Source organism: Dipodomys merriami, unplaced genomic scaffold (genome assembly GCF_024711535.1).
Source record: "Dipodomys merriami isolate MVZ:Mamm:240054 unplaced genomic scaffold, mDipMer1.0.p SCAF_17, whole genome shotgun sequence".
Classification (NCBI taxonomy): domain Eukaryota; kingdom Metazoa; phylum Chordata; class Mammalia; order Rodentia; family Heteromyidae; genus Dipodomys; species Dipodomys merriami.
Window position 1 is genome coordinate 4,564,012 of NW_027203048.1, and position 10,383 is coordinate 4,574,394.

Below are 10,383 nucleotides of genomic sequence, written 5' to 3' on the forward strand. Positions count from 1 at the left end.
GTCACATGGTGGTTGGGGCTGCTGTTATCTTCAGGTTCAAGTGGGATGGACATACAAGATGGATCAATGGTTGCCTGTCAGCCTGGCACTCAATGGTGCTGTTGATGGAAGCATTTGTACTTGACAAGTACAAGTAGCTTAGGTTCCTTGCAACAGGATGATTGATTTCCCAGTGGGTGGTATGGGAGATAGTTCTCTTTAAAAAGTAGTTTGTTCGGGGCTGGGGGTTTAGCCCAGCCGAAGGGCGCCCGCCCGGCGCGCGCAAGGCCCTGGATTCGGTCCTCAGCCCTGGGGGAAAAAAAAGTAGTTTGTTCCTGCTGGGCACTGGTGGCTTACACCTGTAATCCTAGCTACTCAAGAGGCTGAGATGTGAGGATTGCGGTCCAAAGCTCATCAGTCTCATCAGGAAAGTCCATGAGACTCTTATCTCCAATAAACCACCAGAAAACCAGAAGTGGCACTGTGGCTCAAGTGGTAGGTAGAGTGTGCATCTTGAGCTGAAGCACTCAGAGATAGTGCTTAGGCCCAGAGTTCAAGCCCCACTGCCAACAAAAAAAAGAAATAAATAAATAAAAAAAGAAAGAAAGAGAGAGAGAGAGAGAGAGAGAGAGAGAGAGAGAGAGAGAGAGAGAGAGAGAGAGAGAGAGAGAGAGAGAGAAAGAGAGAGAGAGAAAGGAAGGAAGGAAGGAGAGAAAGAAAGAAGAAAGAAAGGAAAGGAAGGAAGGAAGGAAGGAAGGAAGGAAGGAAGGAAGGAAGGAAGAAAGGAAGAAAGAAAGATGTTTGTTCCCATCTCTTAGGAGGCTGTCACTAGGTCTGTATAAATCTCTTTTGCTCTTCACTGTCATTTGATAGCTTTCTCTCCTTCACAAGCAGGGAATCTACCTGACTTGGAAGTTCCCTTGCCTCTCATCTCTCCGTTGGAGCAAAGAGCCAACCATTTTTTATACTCCCTCAACCAGAAACTTGGGAACCAGTTTATATCAGCTATAATGTAGTGCTCTATTTCTTGACCAAAACAGAGGGTGATTTCAACCTTAGGAGTGTGAGAGAGACCAAATTTCTTCCTTGTGTGTATGTTAGCAGAGGAGAGGAGTGGTGTGTCAGGAAGCATGGCTGCCAGAGATCCCTGGGCCAACTTGAACTTCTGCCAGAGAAATGAGTTCTGAAATTAGGACTCAGTGCAGAGTGTCCTCATTGAGCTTTGCCTTCCCTAACCAACTCAGAGCCCCTCATCATTGACATTTAATCCTTATTATGGCAGCATGTAGCTGTATCTACCTCCTCAGTATTCTAGGTAGTGTCTGGAGAGATTCAGTTGCTGCTCAAAAGAGAAATGTTCCTTTCTTTTCCCATGTACCAGGGCAGGGTCTGGGGTGCTCATCCATCACCACGGCATTTAGAGCTACTCCATTTACCCATTTTGTCTCCTGTCTTTACCATGTACTTCCCGAGACCCCCTTAACTCTCACCCAGCTGTTTTAGGAAGAGAAACTTGTGTGTCCCCCTGTTCAACTGAGGAAATAGGAAGTGATTCTTAGTCTTTCTCCTATCCGCCCTGCCATGTGCTTTTTAACTGAGAGGAAAATCTGTTATTCATAAAGAAAAACAAAGGATGATAAATTATAGGACCTTGTAAAATATATTAACATGATCCCACACTGTCTTCTAGATAATTGAATTTAAAGTGACATGGGCCAGAATCTGTAACTTATGCAAGAATGCCAGCCTCCCCTCTTGCCTATCTTTCTTTTTGTAAAAAGAGCCCTGCTGTATTCAAGGGCCACCACTATCTTTAGGTTTGCCTGTGTTATAATCTTGTCCACAATTTCATTACTCAGGAGCTTCATTAAAATGATATGACTCTAGGTGCATTGTAAATGACAAGTGACCTTGTAACAAAATGTGGCCTCATTAGATATCGGGGAAAAGAATTCAATGTCAGGGTGTAGAATAGTAAGGTTTTGATATTTAAGAAGGTCAAAGCAAGGGTGAGTAATATCATAGCATATTCCACTTAACATCAGACCAGTATTCCTGGGTTCTACTGTTTCTGCTCCTTCTTCATGCTGGAAGAAATAGGCTTTCTGTACATTTGGTTTATATTGCAAGATTATGGGCTATTCATGGTTTTTATGAAACCATCACCATATTTTAGTTATAATTGGATGACTGGTGTGGGAAAGAATTGGAAAATTGCCAGAAATAACTCTTTTTTGCCAACTGTCTTAATATTCTGTTCCAACCAATTATTCACTGGATAATTGGCATATTGCCAAAGAAGAGGCCCCAGGAGACAGACGGCTTTGCTCATCTTAGAAGCTTTGGGATTTGGCTCAGTTGGATTTCCTGTCTTTGCAGACCTCATCTTTATCTTTTCAAGGAATAGAAGAAGTCTGGCTTTCAAAGCTGGACTTAGTGTAGTTTGTTGGATTGGGGCTACGCAATGAGATTGGAAAGGACTTTGGGATTATAAGGCTGGCATTCTGATGGCAGAACTTCAAGATCTAGAGGCTTGGAAAGAAGAATCCGGAAGTAACGAGAGGATGAAGGATGCTGAGTCTCACTAGGATGTCCGCAGGCCCAAGGAATTTGTTCCTTTAGGTCCCTGGGCACCTTAATTGTTTTTTTTTAAATAAGTTTTTTTATTGTGAAAATACTGCACAGAGGGGTTACAATTACATGAGCAAGGTAATGAGTCCATTTCTTATCAAGCATTGTTGCCTCCTCCTTTGCACCTTAATTGTTTAAGCCAGGACCACTATGTATGTTATGCACAAAGGTGCTCAGTCAAAGAGATGAGAAGTGAGTGAGTCTTACCCTGTGTTCCCTTTGCTATCCCTGGTTCTGGGCTTCATCTATTCAGAGGAAGAGTGAGCAATCTATAGTCCATGAGCGATCAAATCAACCAATTGATTTTGTAAATAAAAAAAAAATATCTGGGGCATAGCCATGCCTATTTGTTGATGTGTTGTTTGTGACTGTTTTTGTGTGATGATGCCATGATGGAGGAGTTGTGGGAGAGACCTTACAGTCTGCAAGTACTACATACAATATTTACTATCTGCCCTTTGACAGAAAAGGCTCGCAGACAACTGATCTAGAGGTAAGGGCACCTTTTTCTAATTTGCAAAAGGCTCTGACTGCCTGCCAAGTTGGATCTGCATCTTAAAGATAAGGCTGTCTTTTTCTAATTTGCACAAGGATGCCTTACAGGTTAGCAAGGCCCAAAGGAGGAGACCTCAATCCAGTCTCTGAGGGTGGAGCCCTTAGGGAAGCCAGGACTTCTGGGCCTCACCCAGCATTCTGCAGGCCTATGCTGGATTCCCAGAGCTCATTCGAGGCAGAACTAGCTCTCTGAACTTGAGCTCAGAGAGACTGGTTCAGAAGCCAGAGGCGGTCTGTAGAAGCTCCCGGAGGTAAAACAAAAGCTTTCCTTGTTCCTTTTCCAAATAGCCGTAAAAGGGAAAGCTTGGTTTTTGGATCTTTGTCACTGGCCACTCCGTAAAGAAATGCAAACTGTCTCATGACTTATCACCAACCACTTGTTTGCACAGCAGGGCTGATTGACACGGTTTATTTCTCTGTGGTTTTTCTTCTAATCCACAATGAAACATGAACTAGAGAATTCATAGAATCCCATCACCTTTTGTAACCCAGAACCGGCAAGGGAGGAGGTGCTATTGGTCCTGTCTGTTGCCCTCTCACTCTCTTCACCAGTGGTCAGACCCACATAAAAGGTCTGTACCATTGTACCTGAAAATTGGCAGAATCCATCATCATCCTCATGATGGCAGGACAATCAATGGGCATAGTAGCAATAATGAATTGTTCAACAGAAGGCTGGGAGGGAACTCAGAGAAGCTCCATCTTTTGATAACTCTGTAATCCTTCACACCTCAGTAGAGATATAGCATCTACTCAATGATACACCTCTACTGAGCTATAGCAGCTTCCCCAAGGTTTCATGGGATTGTTGCTGTCTCATCAGGTCAGCCCCCCATTGGCAGGACATGAAGTCAGGGAAAGATCTTCCATCATGGTTCAGAACACAGGGAACAGGAGTCTGGTAAGAGTCATAATGTTAACACTTTCTGCATGCTCAGTGTGTGACAAAGCTGGTTTTAATGACCTCTGACTTCTGATTTCATTTAGCCCTCCCCACTGTCCTCTGAACATTCCATCATATATATCTATATGTATCTATATCTATCTCTCTCTCTATACTTTCTTTTGATATAGGATATCACTATATATTCTAAGGTAGCCTAAACTTTCAGTCCTCCTACCTTTGCTTCCTTGGTTCTAGGAATATAGGCAACTATCGCCCATACTAAGCTCTCCATAACTTGTATATAGTTCAGTGTTCCTTTTAAAAAGCCATATGGATGGGATAGGATGATTAATTTAACAGGTCGCACATGGTATAGGAACAGTACAACTGTTGTTTTGGACTAGTTTAGAAAAAAGCAGATAAATAAAGTAAAGCCTTCCAATTTTGTTAACAGTGCCACAACCTACTTTGAAAAAGTTGACCACACAGATCAGAACAAGAATGGCCTGAGTAAAGAAAAGGTCATGAGCATCACCTTGGAATCTGAGGTGAGGGTCTTGAATTCAGGATGAGGAGGCTGCTTGTAGAGGATAGTGGCACAGAGGCTCCATCACTTGGAACATTGAGTCCTGGGCTGTTAGTTGCTTTTTCTCTAGTGAAGAACTAAGATGAGTGGGATTCTGTATTCTCGAAGCATTGCTATAGCACTTGTAGGGCTACAGCCCTTTGTGTCAGACTCTGAGAAGTCATATCCTTCTCTATTTTTTTTGGTCTTTTTCTACCAACTTTTTGTCTCCAACCCCTTGGAGCTCTAGAATATGGCCTGGGTGTGTTTTGTGGAATATATCCAAACCCTAGATCTGTTTGGAGGCTGTTTTCCCTAGAACTTCATACCATGTTGCACTTACATATGTGTACTCCCTCCATACTTACATACATGCTGACACTCATGTAGAACATGTATTGGCTATGGGAATTGTGAGGTTGGGTGCTTCTCTCATAACTCAGATACATCAATTGGTCTTAGTACCAGAATAAATTCTAAAGCAATTTGGAGGAGTACTATTGTTCTACTGTCCCTAGATCTCTCTCCCCCCCTCATATGTGTGTGCATGTGTGTGTGTGTGTGCATGTGTGTGTGTGCGTGTGCGTGTGTGTGTGTGTGTGTGTGTGTGTGTGTGTGTGTGTGTGTGGTGTATGATATGACCTCATAAGAACATCTGCCTTCACTGGGACAACTTGCATGCATCCAGCAACATTTCAGTAGAAACAAAAGAAGCTTTTCAGTCTTCAATCAGAAGCTCTTGAAGGAAGATTTGCCTGTTCAGGGCCAGCAGTTGTGTAATCCTTTGACTTCTCCCTCAGTGCATGCTTCTCCCTCTTTTGAGTTGGGTGAACCATCTAATTTTGACCATATTAGTCAAGGCTCTCTCCAAAGCTTCTGTCTCTGGAATCCAGGACAAAGAAGAATTGTGCTTCTTCTTCTCAGAAGTTAGGAACACAGTCTTTGGGTTGTATCATCTGGAGAAAGGACTCTTCCAGGACCCATTTTCTCTGATGTAAGAGCCACAGATTCCTAGGGGGATGCCTTGGATTGGGGTATGGGGCGAGGGGACTAAAAATGAATGTGGTGCATGGTGAGAGAGAGTGAGAGTCCAGCATTTCAGAGGGGACATAGATTTTTGTTACGCACAGGAACCCTGAACTGTGGAGATTTGTCTAGATTAGCTGAGTCATTTGTACACTAGGAACTTGGGCTCTCCTCCTCTGCACATGTATTGCTGACACAAGCAGAGTCTTCTCCCATTCTCCATGCACTCGCTTTTAAAATTTAATTTTATTGTCAAGGTAATGTACAGAGTGATTACAGTTACATATATAAGGTAATGAGTACATTTCTTGTCAAACATCATTACCCCCTCTCACTTTTCTCCCACTTTCCCTCTCACTAACTACCCGCCCCCCAATTGTAAAGTTCATTTCCAACATAGTGCCTTGTGAGTATCACTCTTGCATCGGTGTGCTCTTTGTCTTTTGTCTCACCGTTTTGTTGTTCCCCTGCACTTCTCCAAATCAGATAAATGTATATACAAGACACAGGGTACCAAAATCAAATACAGTGACAACAGGGGATAAACCAAAGGAAGTAAAAAACAAAAGAAAAAAGAAATAACTTCATACAGTACATTAAAAAAAAACAAAGAAAAACCTCTTGTTTCCATATCTTGGAGTTCATTTTGATTAGCATATGGTCATATGTATATAGCTATTGCGCTATTGTGATCCTTTGCTAGGTCTAGGACTATCCTAGACATATACTAATTATTACAAATGAGGGAAACCATGGGATCTGATTCTTTGGGTCTGGCTTACTTCAATTAATACTTTTTATCCAAGTCTTTTCATTTCCTTATGAATGGGGTGATGTCATTCTTTCTGATGGAGGGATAGAATTCCATTGTGTATATATATCACATTTTTTTGATCCATTCATCTACTGAGGGGCATCTGGGTTGGTTCCATATCTTGGTTATGGTGAGTAATGCTGTGATAAACATAGTTGTGCTGGTAGCTTTAGTGTGGCCTTGTCTGTGGTCATTTGGGTAAATGCTCAGGAGTGGATTGCTGGGTCATAGGGGAGCTCTATGAGTAGTCTTTTGAGGAGCCTCCACATTGCTTTCCAGAGTGGTTGAACAAGTTTACACTCCCACCAACATTGTAGTAGCATTGTTCCCTTTTGGCCACATCCCCTCCAACATCTGTTATTAGCTTTCTTGATAATGGCCATTCTAACCGGGGTAAGGTAGAATCTCTGTGTTATTTTAATTTGCCTTTCTTTTATGGCCAGAGATATGGAGCATTTCTTCATGTGTCTATTGGCCATTCTTATTTCCTCTTCAGAGAAGTAACTCTTTAGCCCACTTGTTAATGGGGTGGTTCTTTCCTTGGGGATTTGTTTTGGGGGATTTAATTTCTTGGCCCTTGTCTGTCATATGGCTAGTGAAGATCTTCTCCCAATCCGTGGGCTTTCTATTGATCTTGCTGTCTATGTTCTTTGCCATGCAGAAGCTCTGCAATTTAATGCAATCCCATTTATCTAACCTTTCTTTGATTCATTGTGCTTCTGGGTCTTTACTAAGAAAGTTTCAACCTGCATGCACTATCTCTTTACCACTCTCCTTCCTCAGACTTTTTCTTCTTCAGGTAGGCTTTCCTGTCTACCTTTAGTTACAACCCTTTAATGACCCAGTGTCTCTTCAGTCTTGTTGTCCTATTGATGATAACTAGCATAACTCAACTTTGCTTCCACACTCTTCCTCCAAAAGTCTTCTTCTCTCCTAAGCCATCACAAGCTGCAAGACTGGTCAGTTTTGGATCCAGTAGCATAATCAGATAGGTGGGGGCAGACAGAGGCCAGGTCATATATAAATCAGGATATATTCTTGGCAGTGCAGTACTGACTTGGCCCACTGAGTATTCCAAGATGTGGTGTGACTTTGTCTCCAATTGCTTGCTAGATGGGTCACTGGTCTTCCCAGACTTCTCAGGGCCTTCTGTCTTATCATGGATGTAGTGGAAAGTTTTGGGTCCCATCTCTTTGCTAAAATCACTATTTTGAAGAGTTTATTTGTACCTAATCATACATCTTTTCCCTTAAAGGAACAGAAGCCCTTAAATGACCACAGTTGTTTTTACCCCTGTTTCTTTTAGACATTCAGGATTTTAGGGGCTGGCCAGGATTTCCCGAGACCCAGAGTACTTTTGAACACTTATGACAAAATAAAGAAGTAAAAGACTCATGGAGATTAAAAGAGAGGCTAGAGCATTTATCTCTCCAAAAAGTACACAAATGGTTTTTAATACATAATCTTTGAGTCTCATTCTTTGATGCTATTGGACATCACCAAACATCTTTGAGAGCATGAGCAAGAACCAGTTATATATCAATTTCTTGCCACTTTGTGCAAAGGGTTCTTTTTATTTCTTTTGTTTCTATGTTTTCTGCCTCAGATAATGTCTGCGTTGAAAGACATCTGACTGTTAAAAATTTAGTAAGAGTACATCTCTGATTATTGACTGGCCTGTTTTGCAAATACTTTCTGGTCTTACAGAGAGAAGAGCACACTCTTCTCTTTAACTTAACAGAGAGAAGAGTGTACTTCTTTAACTCAGGGAAGATGGGAAAGGTGTAACTTGCAAACACTCATCTGAGTTATTCAGGGAATAGGAGATCACCAGGACATAGGGCCTGGGGAATGGATGATATAGAGGACAAGTCATGGTCCTCAATCCTTTTACAGAGAGTAAATAGGATATATGGCTCCAAGAGGTAATCATAGGACCAACAGAGGACTCGAGATGCTAATAGAAAGTAGAACTTTATAATAATGAAAGAGCAGAGTTGTCTTGAATCCTGAGATAAGATATCAGAGGCAAAGGGAATAATCAACACAATGTTCCTAAAATATAGCATGAAAGTTAAAAAAGCCAAATGTACTAAAAACATACAAACCTAGTGACCTTTAATAAAATGACACACATACGCACACCCCTAATGAAGTGCTATCCTTTAAAATTTAATGATATTTCATCACTAGTATAAAAATAAGGGAGCAGGAGAATGGATGGAGGGAAGAATTCTACAAGACATTTGGTTATCATATATTTCATTAAGAAAAAAAACCCCAGTGCTTGATCATCCAAGATGAGCATCATCTTGGCAGTCTTGGTCAGAGCTTGACCCTTCTTTCTAGCTCAAAGGAGAGTGGTTCCTGCTGGAAGGAAACACTATGCTAGTCCCCCTCTTGAAAAGAAGAGTCTATAAGGAAGGTTCCTAAGATGAGGAAGACTGGCTTGTGTCCATTTTGTACCTATCGTTTGCACACAGCTTGCTTCAAATAGTGACCAGTGAAAGGAAGTTCCAAGGGCCTCCTTGCACAGTAAACCTCAAAGGCCATCCAGTGTCCTCTCTCACTCCCACCATTCTCCATCTCTCTTTGAGATAATGCTGGTTGCTGGGTTACAGTTCCACCCTTCAACTGCTGCACAAAGGACACACTCGGGCAACTCAACAATAAAAACAGCTCGAAGGGAGACCAGCTGTACTTATAAATAAACATCCCAAGTACATTAATCTGCTGAAGGTTTTTATGAGGGGAAGCATAAAATTTCAAATAAAGGGCTAATGGGAAATATGTCCAAAATGTTGGAATTAGTGATGCTGTACAGTAGGGAACTGCCCAGCTAGGTCCATAAAATAAAATGTGACTAACAACTGATTGAGTTTTAAGACCCCCAGCCCTCTACTCCCACACCTGAGTTGTATATTTTATCTGAAGGGCTGTTTCATGTTCCAGAATCAGCTGTGTTTGCAAGAGAGCTGTCACAATTTTATGGCCTCGACTTTAAAGAGCAGGACATTTCTTTCCTGGAGAAGAAGGCTAATAGGAGGTAAAATGCAAGGATTATGGGCTCTCCCACAAATCCAGGCCAGCAGATGCGCCTCTTTCTGTAATCAAAATGAATGTTTTCTTTGGAAACAGCTAGAAAGGTCCTTTTGTAACATTCCTAGGAAGAGGAGACATGTGCCAGGCCAGAGCGCAGATGGAAGCAGATGGTGAGGAAAGCAGGTGTTTAGCTCTTGGGAGTACCTGCTGCATCCCCCCCTCCAGGACAGGTAATGTTTAAAAAAAGTCACAAGGTGATTTTCTTTTTTAAAGTGAAAAATGAGTGATGGCATATGGTTAACACTGCTTCCTGCCCTACCCTTCACCCCTGTTAACAATCTGCCTTCTCCTTCCATCTAGGGTGATGCCGGCTCTGCTTTGCATTTTTCTCCTTTTTAACTTTGTGCCAGGTCAGCCTGGACTGAAGAGGAGGAGCCCCACCCCCCTTCCCTTGTTGAATTAACAGCCTTTGGTGCAGTGTAAAGAGATTGGTCTGGGAATTAGTGTGAGTTCAAATCTGCTGTTCTCCAGACTTGTTTGGCCTCCAAGCAAGTCACTTAGCTTCCATTTTCTTATAGGAAGAAGGAACAAAACAAACCCACCAAACCACAGCCTTACTGTGGGTATAACAAGAGGCAGCACCTGTTCAGCTAAGGTCACATTGCTGAAGTTTGTAGTCTTAGCTCTGCCTCATCAAACAGTTGCCTGTGTTGAAACCTTGGCTTCCCCATCTATGAAACAGAGCTAAGAATTCTTCTCAGGGTTGTTAAGAGGATTAAGAGACATATGCACAGAAAGGTCCTAGTGAAGTGCCTGTCATGTAGTGGCTACTCAGTGAAGCCTTCCTAATGCTGCTAAACATGAGCGGGAATCCAGCTGTTTTAT